This window comes from Glycine soja, chromosome 18 (genome assembly GCF_004193775.1).
Source record: "Glycine soja cultivar W05 chromosome 18, ASM419377v2, whole genome shotgun sequence".
Taxonomy (NCBI): domain Eukaryota; kingdom Viridiplantae; phylum Streptophyta; class Magnoliopsida; order Fabales; family Fabaceae; genus Glycine; species Glycine soja.
In genome coordinates this window covers 37,249,786-37,266,173 of record NC_041019.1, presented here as the reverse complement: position 1 = coordinate 37,266,173, position 16,388 = coordinate 37,249,786, and positions in this window count along the sequence as shown.

The following is a 16,388-nucleotide window of genomic DNA, read 5'->3' as shown; positions in this document are numbered from 1 at the left end:
ACCGATATGACTTTATTATTTATTTAGATAAGTTTGAATATGATGTAGAAGGAAGTGAATGTGAGTCTTTTATCCCTTTGAAAGGCTTGTATTTAAAAATATAAAAAATACTTTTAATTAATATTTGAATTTTTATTCCTTTGTTAGTATATATGTGATGGGTAGAGGGTGTCACAATCTCCCTTTTAAATGTAGTTACTTGTTAACTACACATGAACTCTAGTTTTTTATTTTTTTTAAAAATAGAAACATGTCTAATTCTTTCACTGAACAAGTGATGATTATTTGGGCAGCATTGAAGCACACTACCATTTTAAACTGCGTAGTGCAAAGAGTGCTTTTCGTACACTCGCACGCCTACCATCTACAACGCCACATGCAATGTAAGTAGGAAAATCTTTATTCCTATTAGGCTATTACCCCCACATGCATTACTGGTAGAACTGCTAAAACGGGCTATCCAGCCTGACCCGACCAGTATTTATATGTTTACACTTTTGTGGTATGGCCTAATCAGGTTAGCTCATTTTCCCCCTCTAAATATATATAAATTTAAGCGAAAAAAATAAAATAATATTGAGTCATGATATGTCCAGTGCCACTAAGACCTTATAAATCTTTCCCTGTTAGACCATAGCGCAACTAAATTGCTTTTTGTGAATCATATATATGGTTCCTTACTAGAAAAAGATATATCCAACTTTTTTTATTTCTCTAGGCTTGACTGCATATATATAGGGGCATTTAAGTGACAACCAACTTCAAACTAATGCAGTAAAATTTCTTATGTTCAAAGAAAAGGATTGCGAATTTGATTTTGTAGTGTCCTATTCAAACTAATGCAGTGAAAATTCTTATTCTCAATAATTTAGTTTTCAAGACCAGCAAAAATATCAGCAGCGCAGGCAATAAAAGTAACATATCTGGTTTCACACAATATAAATCTCACACCAAGGGGAAAGACTGAATGAAATTCACAACCATTAAATGAGCTATAAGCCACTAAAACTTAAAGGGGAAATAAAAGTGAAAATTCGAAGTACACAGTGATTAAGTTTTTTAGCTCAAGCATTTATTCATAAGCACAAACAGAATCACCTATGACAAATATGAAGACTTCTAACACTCAGTTTGGTAACCTGAGGTTCACCAGGTAAACTTAACAAATAATGAGCAAGGACCAGACTATACGTTATATATATAAATGGACTTTGTATTTCTTAAAAAATCAATTAGACCTCAGTTTTCAGTCTGCTAAAAACAATATAATTTCTTTTTTGTTTATCTAGATACCTAGGATTGGACCACAGAACAATTCCTAGGAAGGACTCAATTAGATCCCCAATCCTAAACTCACAACAACTACTTTTCTAACTAACCCTGATACGTATTATATCAATATAGCCAAAAGCAAAAATAGACAAGATTTAATGTAGTCCAAACATATTGATATTTTCCCTCCTGTACAGTGCTAATGGAAATTTTCTAGGACCATGACATCACAATGGATTTGGCTGCTTCAATTGATGAGGGACATGTTCAAAAGTTTACTAGAGTAATGAAGGAGTTTAATAGCATAACACCATTGGTATACTTCTATATACAATTAAGAGAGCTTTCATAAGGTGACCCTATTAATTATCAACCTAATAAGTGCAGTATCGTAACAGATTATTTCTAGGAATAATTGCTTGTTCTTAAAACATTCACTCAAAAAGCTATTATTTCTTCAAAATAAGCTAACAAAACATGCACTAACTCCAATTAGAACAAACAAAACAATTTGTATTACCTTTTCAATTTAAGGGCAGATTGCGGCGTCTTCATAGCGTTAGGCCTTTTGGTGGATGATTTCTCTGCATAGTGATAGAGTCATTGAGCAGCGAAAAACAAAATAGGGACTGAAAGCAATTAACAGTAGAAATACAACAATTGAGAAAAAAAAATCACTTTCGTATTGAAAATTTCAAAACCATGGCATTGAACGAGAAATTAGGTTTGGGGAGAAATTGAACAAGACAGAGGATGATTTTGAAAGTGAAGTGAGGCTTGTGTGCAAAATGTTCCCTAATTTCTGAGTAAGAAGAACATTTAGGGGCAAGGGGTAACGAGAAAGAACAACTCACCAGTGACGACGGCGTTGGGGTGATACTCCGGCGAAAGGCGACGAGGGAGCTGAGGCTAGGGTTCCGCGGCGGCGGCGGGGGAGGTTCTTTGAACCTTTAAAAGGTTATGTCAGTCACTTTGCAACGGAAACAAAGTATGTATATAGAAGCTAGAGGCAAGGTTTCAGCGCAAAAGGACAAGAGGTAAGAAACGGGTGCTGACAGGTTAGAAGCTACAAGCAAGGTTTGAGCGCGAAAGGGCAAGAGGTTCGAAAGGGTTACAAGCGAGACTAGGGTTAGAGAGAGTTCAGCGTGAAAGGGGAAAGAGGTGAGGTTCAGTGTGAAAGGAAAGAGGTGAGGAAGCGCGAAAGGATTTATTTTAACCCAAACAAATTAAGACGTTTTTTTTTATTAAACCCATCGTAAAATTAATTGATAAAGCACATTCTAAGGCGGTTTTAATTAACAGTCTTAGATTTAATATCGTAAAATCCTATTATTGTTCAAACAATTACAAAAAAGCCACCCCACATCTTTTTAAGGCGGTTCCCCAATAACCGTCGTAGTATCCGTGTCGTAAAACGCCATTTTTCTAGTAGTGAGAATTGAATTGCTATATGAACTTTGCAAATTGACCCTTCTGCTAAGTGTTGCATTTTAGAATTCGTGCATTGTTTTCATAACTGGTATTGTAGTAGATATGCTACTGAAATTTGGGGGATAACATTGCAAAATAGGCTTCATAAGCTTTACAAGTCGGGGTCACTTATAATTTAACTCATTGATTTGCCGAGAAAACTAATGGAAAAACGAGAGTGTGTAATGATTTTGGGTTTGTTTATTGGTTGATTGTGGTGAGAGATATTTAGTTTGTACTATCTACAATTTTTTTATACTTTCATATTCTTGATTCTCTATTTGTATGTTTGTTGTTGTTTTAGTTGTTTAACCAATACTCACTTTTATCTAAAACCATGTGATTTTCAGAATCATGGGATTCGGTTGTTTTGTTAAAAAAGGTGAGAGATATTTTGTTCATTAAGTTGTATGATTAATTGATGAACGTGATTTGTGCACTAACTTGAGTATGTTTAATCTAAATCCATTTGGTTCAGATATATTTTGAAAATGGTGGGTGATTATGTGAAATTTTCAAAATTATTTAAAGATTGTATCCTTTCATGAGATTTTGTGTCCACTCATATGAAGTGAAAGTATGAATAGATGCGCAAAAAACATGAGATGTGACTCTTCACCAAGAGTCATCACATGTGACTCTTCACCAAGAGTCATCACATGTGACTCTTCACCAAGGGCCTTGAATGCAGAAAATCACCAGATTCTTTGTAACCGTGCCCATTCCTTTCTTCCCTTATGCACATAGAGAAATAAGGAAACTATCATCGCTAGTTGTTTTCTTTGGTATTCCTTAACTTTTGTGGAGTCATCACCTCCAATTTCAACTAACATAATAGATAAATTTTGCTCGTGCATGTGTGCACGCATACCATGTCGAAGCATAGATTGATGTCGAAAGATATTATAAAAATACAGACCTTTCATACACAAACAAACATATTGCTAAATCCTACAAGATCATGTTGTAGTTTGATTTTTTGAACATTCATGTCATTTAATTATGTTAGTATCAGAAATAAGTAAAACATATTAACAAATGGTAAAGATTTGGTTTATAAGCTAATAATTTGTTCAACAATGACACAATTTCGTTATATTTAATTTCTAAGTCAATGTATCTAGTCTATTGATTCTCTTTTCAAGATCCAATACTCCTCCAATAAACTGCCTTGATTCATTTATCTCATTTCCATCTTTATAATCTTCCTCCAAAGCCTCCATTAGTGGTTCAACGGTGTCTTGGGAAGGATTTCCAAATAAAATAGTTTTCAAAGGAGAAAATTCAGGTGGAAACACCAGCATCATTGCATAGAATACTCTTTCACCGACTAATATTCTTTGCAAAATCACGATGATGATACAGTATTGACTGCTTCCACCATCATGCATAACGTGTAGTGACATCTCCCTCAAAAAAGTGAAGCAGGAAAATAAAAATTCCCGTTAGATATGGGTATGTAGTAATTTTTCCATGCAATGCCTTTGGTTCCAAAGAATGTAGCCACACAATCTAAAACTTCTTGATGCATTCTAAATTGCATAGCCACTCTTTATGTGATAGGTACTTTTGTGTAATACATTTGTGTGACAACTAGCATTGAAACTCTCATGCATATAGCAAAAAAAAAACTATTTTTATTTATCCAACATATTGAACATAAGGGTGCTAAGGAAAGTAGTCCCTAGCTGAGTCCAGGGCAAATCTCCTACCCTCAATTTTGAAGGGATTAAGCTTGTGCCACCTACATAGCATAGGTTTTTCATGGTTGATCAACCTAGGCTGTGGTTGCAAATTTGAGAATCTCTCCCATACCCAAATATGAACCAAGTAGTAAAAGGGTGACCAAAGAGTTACCTCTTATCATCAGCAAAACTAACTATTGTTTTCTTCAATAGACCTAAATCATTTTATATGTTGGCTTGAAATGTTGGTCGCAAAGCTGATTATCTACATCAAGGAAAACAAACTTGCTCACCAAGCCATTGGGAGAGAAATCAAACTCTGCCAACCAAGTTGCAAGGAATGTGTCATGCTCCATTTCATTCCCACTATCGACGAATATCCACCCTTGCTAATGTATAAACCCCATCCTTTTTATTCCTTGTAGTTTGTTTTCCTATTGTATGTATCAATTTCTTGTCCACTTTTATCGTTTCCTAGCTTTGAAATGGGGTGAAGTCGGGATCATGAACTATTGGAAAATTCTCCAACACCATCACATCCTCCAAGGTGTTTTTTTTTCTCACCTTAGGGTAACAAAAAGGCATTTGTCTCAGGACACCACTTCTCAACAACCCGAAAACACATGTTTTCATTTTTTACTATGAAGCACTTGGGTTGAAAATATGTGTTTTGGGTTGTTGAGAAGTTGTGTCCTTAGACAAATACCTTTTTGTGTTCCTAGGGTGAGAAAAATGTCACCTTGGAGGATGTGATGGTGTTGGAGGGTTTTGCAACTGTTGGTGATCCTGTCTTGACCACATTTCAAAGCTAGGAAATGATGAAGGTGGAGAAGAAATTGATACATAGAATAGGACAACAACAATCTCCAAGGAGTAAAAAGAGTGGGGTTTATATAAACATTAGCATGGATGGATTTTTGTCAATAGTGGGAGTGAAATTGAGCATGAAACATCCCTTGCAACTTGCATGGCAATGATTGGCTTCTCTCCTAGTGGCTTGGTGAGAAAGTTTGTTTTCCTTATTGTTGTTCATCTTGCTGGAGAGAATCAGCTAGGGGCAATTTTCCTGGACTCTACTAGGGGCAATTTTCCTTGGCACCCTAAATCATGTTCAATTTGTTGGTAAGTTTAGGTCTTTTAATCCAAAAAAGGAAACTTGGTTACCATGTGAGAGTAATTTGGATAAATGAAAATAGTTTTGGTTGTTATATGTATGAGTATTTCGATGCTTGTTTGCAACAATGTATTATACAAGAGTACCTACCACATAGAGAGTGGCTATGCAATTTGGAATGCATCAAGAAGTTTCAAATTGTGTGATTGCATTCTCAGGCACCAAAGCTATTGCATTGAAAAATTATTGCATACCCAAAATTACTTTAAAAAATTGCAAAGAATATTACTTGGCAAAAAAGCAGTCTAATGCTACTCTGTCATCAAGGACCTCATGTATCAAAAGCAAATACAAATGGTAATGATGCTGATGTTGCACCTAAATTTTCTCCTTTGAAAACTGTTCAATTTGGAAATCCTTCTCAAGACATTGTTGACCCAAGAGATGGAGGCTTTGGAGGAAGACTATAGAGATTGAAATGAGAAACATGAATCAAGGCAATTTATTAAGGGTTAATGGATCTTGAATAGAGAATCAATACACTGGAGACAGTGACTAAGAAATTATAAAGATAGCAAAATTTGGTCACTGTTGAACAAATTATTCTTATAAACCAAATCTTTAGCATTTGTTAATATGTTTTATTATTACTTATACTAGAAAAATTACATGTATGAATGTTCAGCCTAAAACAAAAATATGACATGATCTTGTAATTTTTAATGCCTTGGGTACATTAATACCTTGGTTTCACATTTGTTATTTGTTATTTTTCCTTACTACAAGAAAAATGACCTATACCTACGGACAAAAACTGTCGCTATAAATAAAAATATTCGAAGGGAAATGTATGATGGACTTTGTCCAACGGAAGTTTCTTACGTCAACTTTGAGGAGGCATATAATGACGACTAATTGTCTGTCACTATTGGTTTTACCTATTATGTATAGTGTGTAGGTAAAAGTCATTAACTTCTACTTATATCTCCTAACTGTAGGTAAATGTCTTTAATATGTACCTATCATCTTCAACTGTAGGTAAATATGTTTAACATGAACACCTCTAATAAGAAGATAATTCTAGGGTGCCAATTTGAGAGCCTAACTAGAAAGGCTATGACCTGTTTGGTAACTAGGGATGCACCTTGGCATTGCAATCTGCCCTCCTCAACCTTGCCTTGCTATAACATGAGTGTTCAAGTACTATTTTTCCTTAAATTATTACTAGCTGGAAGCTTACCAATCATCATATACGAATACACTTTGCATAGAATCAATATTAGAGAATCTCAAGCTAGAAGCATATCTTTTATTACATTAGAAAGCGCAACTGTACAAGAGAAACAGAGAAAATCCTAGCTAATGAACACCATAATAAACTCTACTACCAGTCGCACTCTTCTCATAGTTATCATTAAAGGTATTTACATGGCCTCGCATGTAAGCCTTACCGTCACAAGCACATAAACACATTACTCCATTAATGCATCACACGGTACTCTATTTGAAAATGGATCTTTTACTCTGTGCCTGCAAGGACTGCTGACCCTTCCACTTGATAGTTCATCACACCAAATAGACAAAATATATCATAAGATATAAGTCTCAAAGTTCATAAATGGAGAGAGCCACACGGTCAAAATAAGCAAACTAACCATGAATGCAGAAACAAATATTGAAATAAATAATACCACTTTTATGTGTAGTGGAGCTTTCCAATTTTTGTACCTAACACTCGATTTTCTTGTTAACCAAGGCCAAAAAGACCACCTAAACGAGACTTGTCAACCACTTGAGAGCCTAACCGAACTTGCTTAGATTATAATTTTGCTCTTAGGAACTTACAATGTTATTACCTCGGTGAAATTTAGTTGCAACTGGCAATCCTAGTTACATAATGGATGTTCAACTCTAACTTCTTAAGCTCTAAGATTACCTTCAAAAGTGATATAAAGATTTAAGTTTAAATTAGTCTAACCCATTCATGAGTATTAGAAGGAACAAAATGCGAAGATAGAGAGAATACAAAGGAAGAATATGAAGGAGACAAACGATGATAACTTAAAAAATTATAGATAGGATGAGGATTACGAGTGGGTTGAGTACTTTTTCGGATGGCAATGGGCCAGTCTGAATCAGACGAAGGTGAGGAAGCAGGATCCATGGCTTGAGGATTGATTGAAGAAGAATGAGAATCATGAGGAGAGGCTTCAGGTATTGGAGAACCAATTGTCTGTGTCCTGTGTTCATGTGTAAGAAGAGGTGGAGAAGCAACTTCAGTCGGATGTGGTGGAGAAAGTGAAATTTCATTGACATTTTGGTGTGAGATACCTAGGGGACAAGGAGAGGAAATAGGAAGAACATTCTGGATGGAAGAGGAATGGTCTGTAGATGGTGAGAAAAATGGTGTATCTTCAAAGAAGGTTACATCTGCAGACATATAGTATCGTCTGGTAGATGGAGAGTAACATTTGTAACCCTTTTGAAGACGAGAATAACCTACAAAGACACACTTGATTGCCCGGGCAGAAAGTTTGTCTAAACCAGGAGAAAGATCATGAACAAAACAAGTACAGCCAAACGCTTTAGGTGGAACATGGAATAAAGGATCATGAGGAAAAATAATTGAATGAGGGATTTGATTTTCAAGGAAAGATGAAGGCATTCTATTAATCAAGAAACAAGCAGTGAGCACCGCATCCCCCCAATGGTGTGTAGGAACATGAGATGCTAACATTAGTGAGTGTGCGGTGTCAAGAAGATGACGATTTTTCCGTTCTGCTATACCATTTTGTTGTGGTGTATGGGGACAAGTAGATTGATGTAGAATTCCTTTTGAAGATAAAAGAGAAGTAACATCATGAGAGAAATACTCTTTGGCATTATCGCTTCTAAAGATCTTAATTGTTTTTCCAAATTGGTTTTCAATCTCATTTAGGAAGGACACAAATATTGGCAAAAGTTCTAATTTGTCTTTCATTAAATAAACCCAAGTACATCTAGAGAATTCATCAATAAAGGTTACAAAATATCGAAAACCAAAAGATGTAACACGGCTTGGTCCCCAAATATCAGAATGAATGGTAGAGAAAGCTGAATTACATCTTTGAACAGTTTGTGGGAATGAAGACCTAACATGTTTTCCTAGTTGACAAGACTCACACTCTAGGACTCGAAGATTCTTCAGACTAGGGACCATCATTTTCAGCTTTGGTAAACTTGGGTGACCTAGACGATTATGCAAAAGTTTGGGATTTGAAGTTGCAAAACAGGAAACAGAAACATTGGATTTCAAGTAGTAAAGCCCTCGTGATTCACGTCCTTCTCCAATCAGTCAACCCGTGCCATGTTCCTGAATAACAAAAGAATTAGCTGTAAAGGTTACTGAGCAATTTAAAGAACGAGTTAACTGACTCAATGAAATTAGATTATAGGGACATTGAGGAATAAACAAAACAGAGTCCAACTTTAATGAGGATGATAAAGAAACTTGACCGCTTCCTTGAGCTGCAACTTTGAAACCATTAGCTACAGTAACAAGGTGAGGAATTTTTGGAAAAGAAATGGATGAAAAAAAGGACTTATTACCAGAAATATGATCAGAGGCACCTGAATCAAGAATCCAAGGACTGGGACCGTCAATAGATTGTGAAATACATGTCGTCGAGTAACATGGTACAGAGGAAGATGAGGCTTGACTGCTGGATTTCTCAGATTTCAGCTTCAAATACTCTTGGTACTCTTCATCAGAGAACTTGGACTCTGATTTTTCTGTCTGAGCCACCTTGGCTACTTTATCAGGAAAGCCATGTAGAGAATAGCAATTCTCTTGAGTGTGGCCCATCCTCTTGCAATAAGAGCATTGAGGACGTCCACCTCTACCACTCCGACCTCCTCTACTGTTACGGCCTCCCCCTCTCCCACGAGTTGCAACCATGGTTGATGTTTCCATCGTGTCAGCTGGATTTTCTTCTTTCAGCACATGGGGCACCCGAAGCAGCCTAGTGATGAGAGAATCCATCGATGGTACTTGATCTCCAGCAAGAACTTGATCACGCACATGATCAAAATCTGAATGAAGACTCCTCAAGATAAGAACCATATAGAACTTATCTAGCTTTTATTCACTTCCTCCAGCGAATCAGCTACAAGAAACCTCTTCAACTCTGCCACTGCAGCCCGAGCTTTTCCTATGTGTGCAATCATGTCGTGGCTGGTTTGTTTGAGGGCTGTGACCTTTATAGTTGCATCAAACAAACTCTGAATATCATTGGCAAAGATTTCTCTGGCCTTCTTCCAAAAAGAACAACATGTTTTGAACGATCTAAGGATCTCCAAAACATCCGCCTCGACTGATTGCCACAAGACAGCACATAGTTGATAATCCAGCTTCTCCCACTCAGATTTTCTGTCACTTGGAACAGTATCAATACCCTTTTCCAAATGATCATGGTATCCTTGGCCAAGGAACCACAACTCAACTGAAGCAGACCATGACAAATAGTTCTTCCAGTTTAGTTTCGCAGTTGTGATAGTCGGAGTTCCAGAAAAAGAAAAAGTAGGTCCAGCAGAAGTCATTTTTGATCAATGACAGAAACCCTAACGGAAAAAGGGTAGAACTAAGCACAAGCTACCACACAAGCTTGTCAAAACAGAAAACCACCACTTGGAATGCAGCCACGAGGTGCTGACGAGGCTGCTGGAGCAACTCGGACAAGATTCCGATGACGGCACGGCGGCGCGTGAACTACACGCGCTAGAAGAGACACGAAGTTGTAACCGCGCGTGGAGGCGCGTGGAAGCTCTGATGACGGCACATTTTGCAGGGTTTTGGTCGCGCTTTTCCGGCGATCCTAACCCTGGTCTCACCGGAGAAGATGACGGCGGCGGATGGCGGAACCCGCTCTGATGCCAACTTGAAAAGCTTTGATATTTAGTGAGTTGAAAAGTAACCTCACTTAGCTTAGCTTTATTAACTTTAACACACATACATATATACACAATACAAGGCTTAGAGATAAGACAACTTGATGGGACATTATAATGCTGTCTTCTGAAACAAGTTAAACACAAAGCTAGAAGCAAGCATGTACACACATAATTTAACAGTTTATACTGTAGTTAATAACACAAGAGTCTCAAGATAGAGAATGAAGCTTCATTGTAAGAACTGTGGAAAGCACCTGTAGCAGATGACGAGAGTGATGAGCAAAATGACGGCGACGGCGACGAAGTCTATTTCGTTGAAGCCTTTGGGAAGAGACGACACTGTGAGGCGCCATTTGGTGGAGGAGATTCCGATTGTGGTGCCTAGGTACATCGTCAAGCCTCTGGCGACGGTGACATTGGAAAGCCCAGACCAAAGGTGACGCGGAGGTAGCTGAAGGCGCCGCTGGCGATGGGCATGTCGATGACAAACTTAGTGTAGCAGAAGGCGGAGAGGAGGGTGCAGAAGCCGGCAATGGCAATTAAAATAAGAGTAAACACCAAATTCAAATTAAATACTAATAGTATCTTAAAATTTCATTAATTTATCTACACTATCCATCCATTTGTAAGTAAAAATCTTTTTTATTTTACCTACAATTTAGCTGTAGGAATAAGTTTTTATAAGGTTTTACCTACACTACATAGTTATTGGTAATTTTTTTTTATATTTTTCCAAGATTTACCTATACTAAAAACTGTAAGTATAAGTCTTTGAATTTAACCTACATTAAACAATGGTAGGTAATAAAGTATTTTTAAAGTTTACCTACACTAATTCAAGTTTGTAGGTAAAGGTGTTTGTAGGTATAAGGCATTTTTCTTGTAGTGCCTATGGTGGTTCAAGGAATGTGTGCAACACTTTTTTCACTAACTATTTATTATTTATATTGAAATTTGGGTGATACACTATATATAAGTGTTTGTTTGAGTATGTATTACATTGTTTCAAACATGGATCAGTAATTTTTAACCAAATTTAGGCCATTATTTGGAACCTATGGTTGTGTTTAGGGTCTTATTGGAAAACTGTATTTATTAAAAAAGACAAATATACTTTAAGTATAACATGCTATCAAGTTGACTCATCTTCCAAAAGTAAAGAACACAGTATAAGAAGATTTTTTATTCTTCTACCAAATTAAAAAATATATTTCTTATGTTATCGAAAATTACATTTCCTTCCTTTTTTTTCCTTCCAAACGTTTACCTTAAACTCAAAAAAAAATTAAAGTAGGATATTTTTCTTAATTATTATATTTATTATGCTTTAGGCACAAAATATAAAGTGATGTCTCTTTTATTGAAATTGTACCTATTTGGCTAAAATTTGTAGCTTTCACCTTGACATGGCAGAGGTTTGAGCAATTAAAGAATCCTAGGAAAAAGAGTGTGCCACATACTAGTAATTCAATGATTAACAATGAAGATCTTTTAACCATATACATATACTTTACTAATTAATAGTCTCAATTGTGATTTCGTAACTATCTGACTTTTCTAGGTATATTTATAAGCCGATTTACTCCAATAAATAGTCGGAAAAATTGAAATCCAAGTTGTCGATCACCTCAGAAAAATTGAAGCAAAAGGCGTCTTTTCTTTTTCTTTTTCTTCTCTTGAATAAATGGTTGGAAGACAAGTTGAGAAACAAAAAAAAGGCTCAATAAGCAAAACATAGGATTGAAACAATTTTCTCTTCAAAATCAATCCAATCCAGTTGATGTACACCCTTAAATTTTGTGAATTTCATCGATTCATCACTTTTTTCTATAATTTAATTCCCACTATTTTAAATGTATAATTTTTTATCACATCAAAATTTAACATCAAAATGCTCATTTTGGATATGATATGGTCATGAGGAAAAGGATTTTTTATTTTTCATAACATGGTATACATATATATTTACAAAATGTTGGCTTTTTCTTTTGGAAGATGCACCATTAGAACAGTCGAGGCAAAGGTTGTTGCTAGTTCAATTAGACAGAGAAAAGTGTGCTTTCTCAAGTGTTTACTGTAGCATATATAATTGTCAAGTATTTTTTGTAGCCTCAGCCTATCATATTAGAACTAGTGTGAATCTCATAAATGTTGATTAAAATGAAACTATGTTTAAGTTTGTTTGGAAGAGCAGCTCTCCGAATAAAGTCTTGACTTTTTCATGGAAACTTTTACATGAACGTTTGGCTACTAAAGAAAACCATGATTATGAAGGGCCAAGACATTTATAGTAGCCAAGATGAGGTTACTACTTCACCTTCCTCTAGTGAAAGTCAAGAAGCAAAAGGGGAAGAATCTAGTGAAGAAATTGACTCCCAAGAAGAAAGGGACCTTTTTATGGTCAGAAGGCTTCTAGGAGGCCAGATTGATGCTATTAAACTTCACTTGTATTGTTGCTCTATTTTTTTTCTTCATCCCTGTTTTTGTGTGTTTTCGCATTCCTTTATAGTCGCATACAAACTATTCAAAAAAGTTTCCCCATTTCTATTTATAAGCGAATGAACATAGGAATGATATTGAATCATATTTTTGAGTTCGACCTAAGTTAATCCCGTGCTACGGAATTTCCAAGTCTTACTTACTTTTGAACGATTCGAAACTCATTTTCAATTAATTTTTTTTATCGACATCAATCGAGACTATTTTTGATCGGATGTCAGTTGGGGCTATTTTTTGGCAAACGCCGGCTTGGACTTTTTTGGACGACATAGGCTGGTGATATTTTTTGCTTGACGTCGGTTAAAAAGTAGCACCTACTAATGTTGATGAGAAAAAGCTTGGCCTACGTCAGTTGAACAAACCCTCAACTGCCATCAACAGAAAACAAACTTAGCTGATGTCAGCATAAAAATAACAATGACTAACATTGACCGAAAACCTAGCCTATTTGAACAAAAAAATATCCATAAAATGGCTTTGGCAAAAACCCTAGCTTGATGTCGACCAAAAAACCTAGCATATATCAGCCAAAAAATGGCCTTGGCATCGACCAAAAATAGCCTTGACCATTGTCGACCGAAAAACATCATCAACTGATAAGTTCTATCCTATTTTATTGTGTACTTTTTTACTCTTAATGTTTTTGTGCCCAATCCAACCATTTGAATGATGTGAGAATAGACTGTGATTGGAAAGTCATGATTTTATTTGGAATTGAAATTGGATGGTTGATGTGTTATGACCTAGGGATTTTTTTTAATATATTAATTTTATAAGAGGCTTGCTTTATATGTATCAAGACTTTATGATTTATCTTTCTATGGATATGTGGTAAGTTGTAAAATTCAGAATATTTTTTCCAAGAAATTGGGGACAAGAAGAAATGATGTCCCCTTAACCATGAACTATGAAATTGGGATAGAACACCTCTTTTATTATATGAGATTGATGTTTTGGGTATTTCATGAGTCATAATGGTTTAAATAATATAAATGTTCTCAAACTCTATTTGAATCATATTTAATGAAAAATATAACTTTTTTTATTTTTAGAGATTGTTTATTCTAGTCGATAAAAAATCAAGTTTTAATTTCAAATCAATCAAATGAAATTTTGTTCATTTAAATAGTGGATAAATGGAAAGTTCTAGGCATTGAGACAAGTTGTTGTGGTAACGATACTCTACATACATTTTTAATTATTTGTATAGGTACACTTGCCTAGAGGTCAACTCCAACTTGCTCAAACTCATTCAAGTATGGGTTGGGTCACAGGTGATAACACATTCACTAACTTGTTCAGACTTCAAAGTCTTTCATGAGTTACTATGTTCCCATTCTCTCTCTCACTCTCTACACTTAGCATCAGATTAAGGTTTCCAATTCTTTCTATTGCCCTCCACACATTGACTATAGGACATCCCCTCCCTAACGTATTTCGATTTCTTCGAATGTCATTGTTGACTTATTGAGATTAAGTACCTAATTGTTAAGCAATATCACCATAACACTTTCATGATGCGCCAGCTAAGTGACTAGCTTCAAGGTGATTTTTCATAATTTGTATTTTGTGCTTATTTAAAACCTCAGTTTTAAAAAGTTTAAAACAAATTTAGATGTTCAGAACCAATTCACTTAATCAAAATCAACTTGTTTGTGACCAAGTTGTTTAGGGTTGGGTTTCATAAAAAAGTAACATGAATCCAACCTACCTTCTCAAGGTTGACGCTACAGGATTGAGCCAGATATATAGGTACAAATTCAATAAAAGGGACAACATTTTTTTTTGTGTGTGTGCGTATGTGAAGGGTAAAAAAAGTTGGCCAAATCTATGTTATCTTTTTTAGTTTTAAGTAAAGGTTTCATAGATAAAAAATTGAAGGTAAAGAAATTTTGAATTCCATCAGAACTAATGTTTTATTTGGTATAGATAAAAGATCTTCCTATACTATGTACTATTTAATTTTGGATGATGAGTCAATTTGGTAGTAGGTTTCATAAATTAGAAATTGAAGTAAAGGTTTTAAGAGTGATTTGATTTACGCTTAGCCCTCCAAATGTCAAAAACAGTCAACCAAAGTCAAAGTAAGGAGTTGTAGGTCGACCAATTTATGACAATTTTGTAAAAAGAAACAAGTTTAGTCAAAACCTTAGAAATTAGAGTTTTGAACACCAAATTAACTAATTAATTAGTGTAGGCCTAATATAATTAATGTTTATAATTATTAATTAGTTAACTAGAATTTAATTAACCTTAATTGTCTTAATTAAAGCTAACTAATAATAGATTACTCCCTCCGTCTCAAAACAAGCTAAACAGGTATTTTATTTTCAAGATCCTTGTGATGAAAGATGGTTAGTGGTTCTACATGGAAAAACAATTAATGTTAATTTAGCCTAAAAAGATTAAATTTGTACTTCTGAGTTCGAGGATAGTGGGAAGCATTTTGAAACTTTGAAAAAGGGGAACGAGAGGTCAGCATTGTGTTGAGCATAGAGGTGGGTCTATGTCTTCGGTGGTGCATGTAGGATATTAGGAAGAGAGGCAGATTCATGAAGGTGTACCATGGGTGAGTAACTTTGTGGATTTATTTTACTTTTGCATTTGTTTGAACTCACTAAGGCTTGGTGCTATGGCACTTCTTCTGTCTAGCCCATCCAATTATTAATATATTTGATCTTTTTTCTAAAAGCATTGAGGTGAGACACAACAAGGTTCTAGGATTCAAAAAACTCATCTTTAATTGATTTAGGTGAGTTTTAACTATTAGAAATTGTAATTTAGTTTTTAAATATAGATGGTGATTTCACAAATCCCATGAAATTATATTTTAAAATTTCTAATGGACACGTTATCACTTAACTAACGATAGGAATCTAGAATAATTTTTTAATATATCAGGAAACTAGAGGTCATCATTAATTCATTTATTGATTTTTTTGTCTACCATTAATATTTTAAGAATATAAGTAAAAAAAGTTGATTAATGTTACATTAAAAAGCTAAAATGACAATTATTTTGAATTTTTTCTCTCTTACATGACAATTATAATGGAATGGGGAGGAGTAGAATATAATGAAAGATAGAAGATTAAAGTCTTTTGCAAGATGAATAATGAAACTTTAATTAATCCTAATGAAACAAATTTGGACCCAAAAACCTAATGGGCCAATGGGGCTCGGCTCAAAACTCCAAGATGTAGGGTTACAATACAAGAAATGTAAACACTCTCCCTTGGTCCTCATTCATGCGCAGCCACTTCTAGAGTTTTAGGAGAGATAAGAGAGCTTTTATCTCTTGCCTTGTGTTCTCTCTCTAACTTCATGGTCATCCTACGTCAAGTTCTCACCTTTACAACTCAAATCTTGTCCCTTGGACATCAAATTCAAGGAAGGAGCTCTAGCAGACAAGGGTTTTT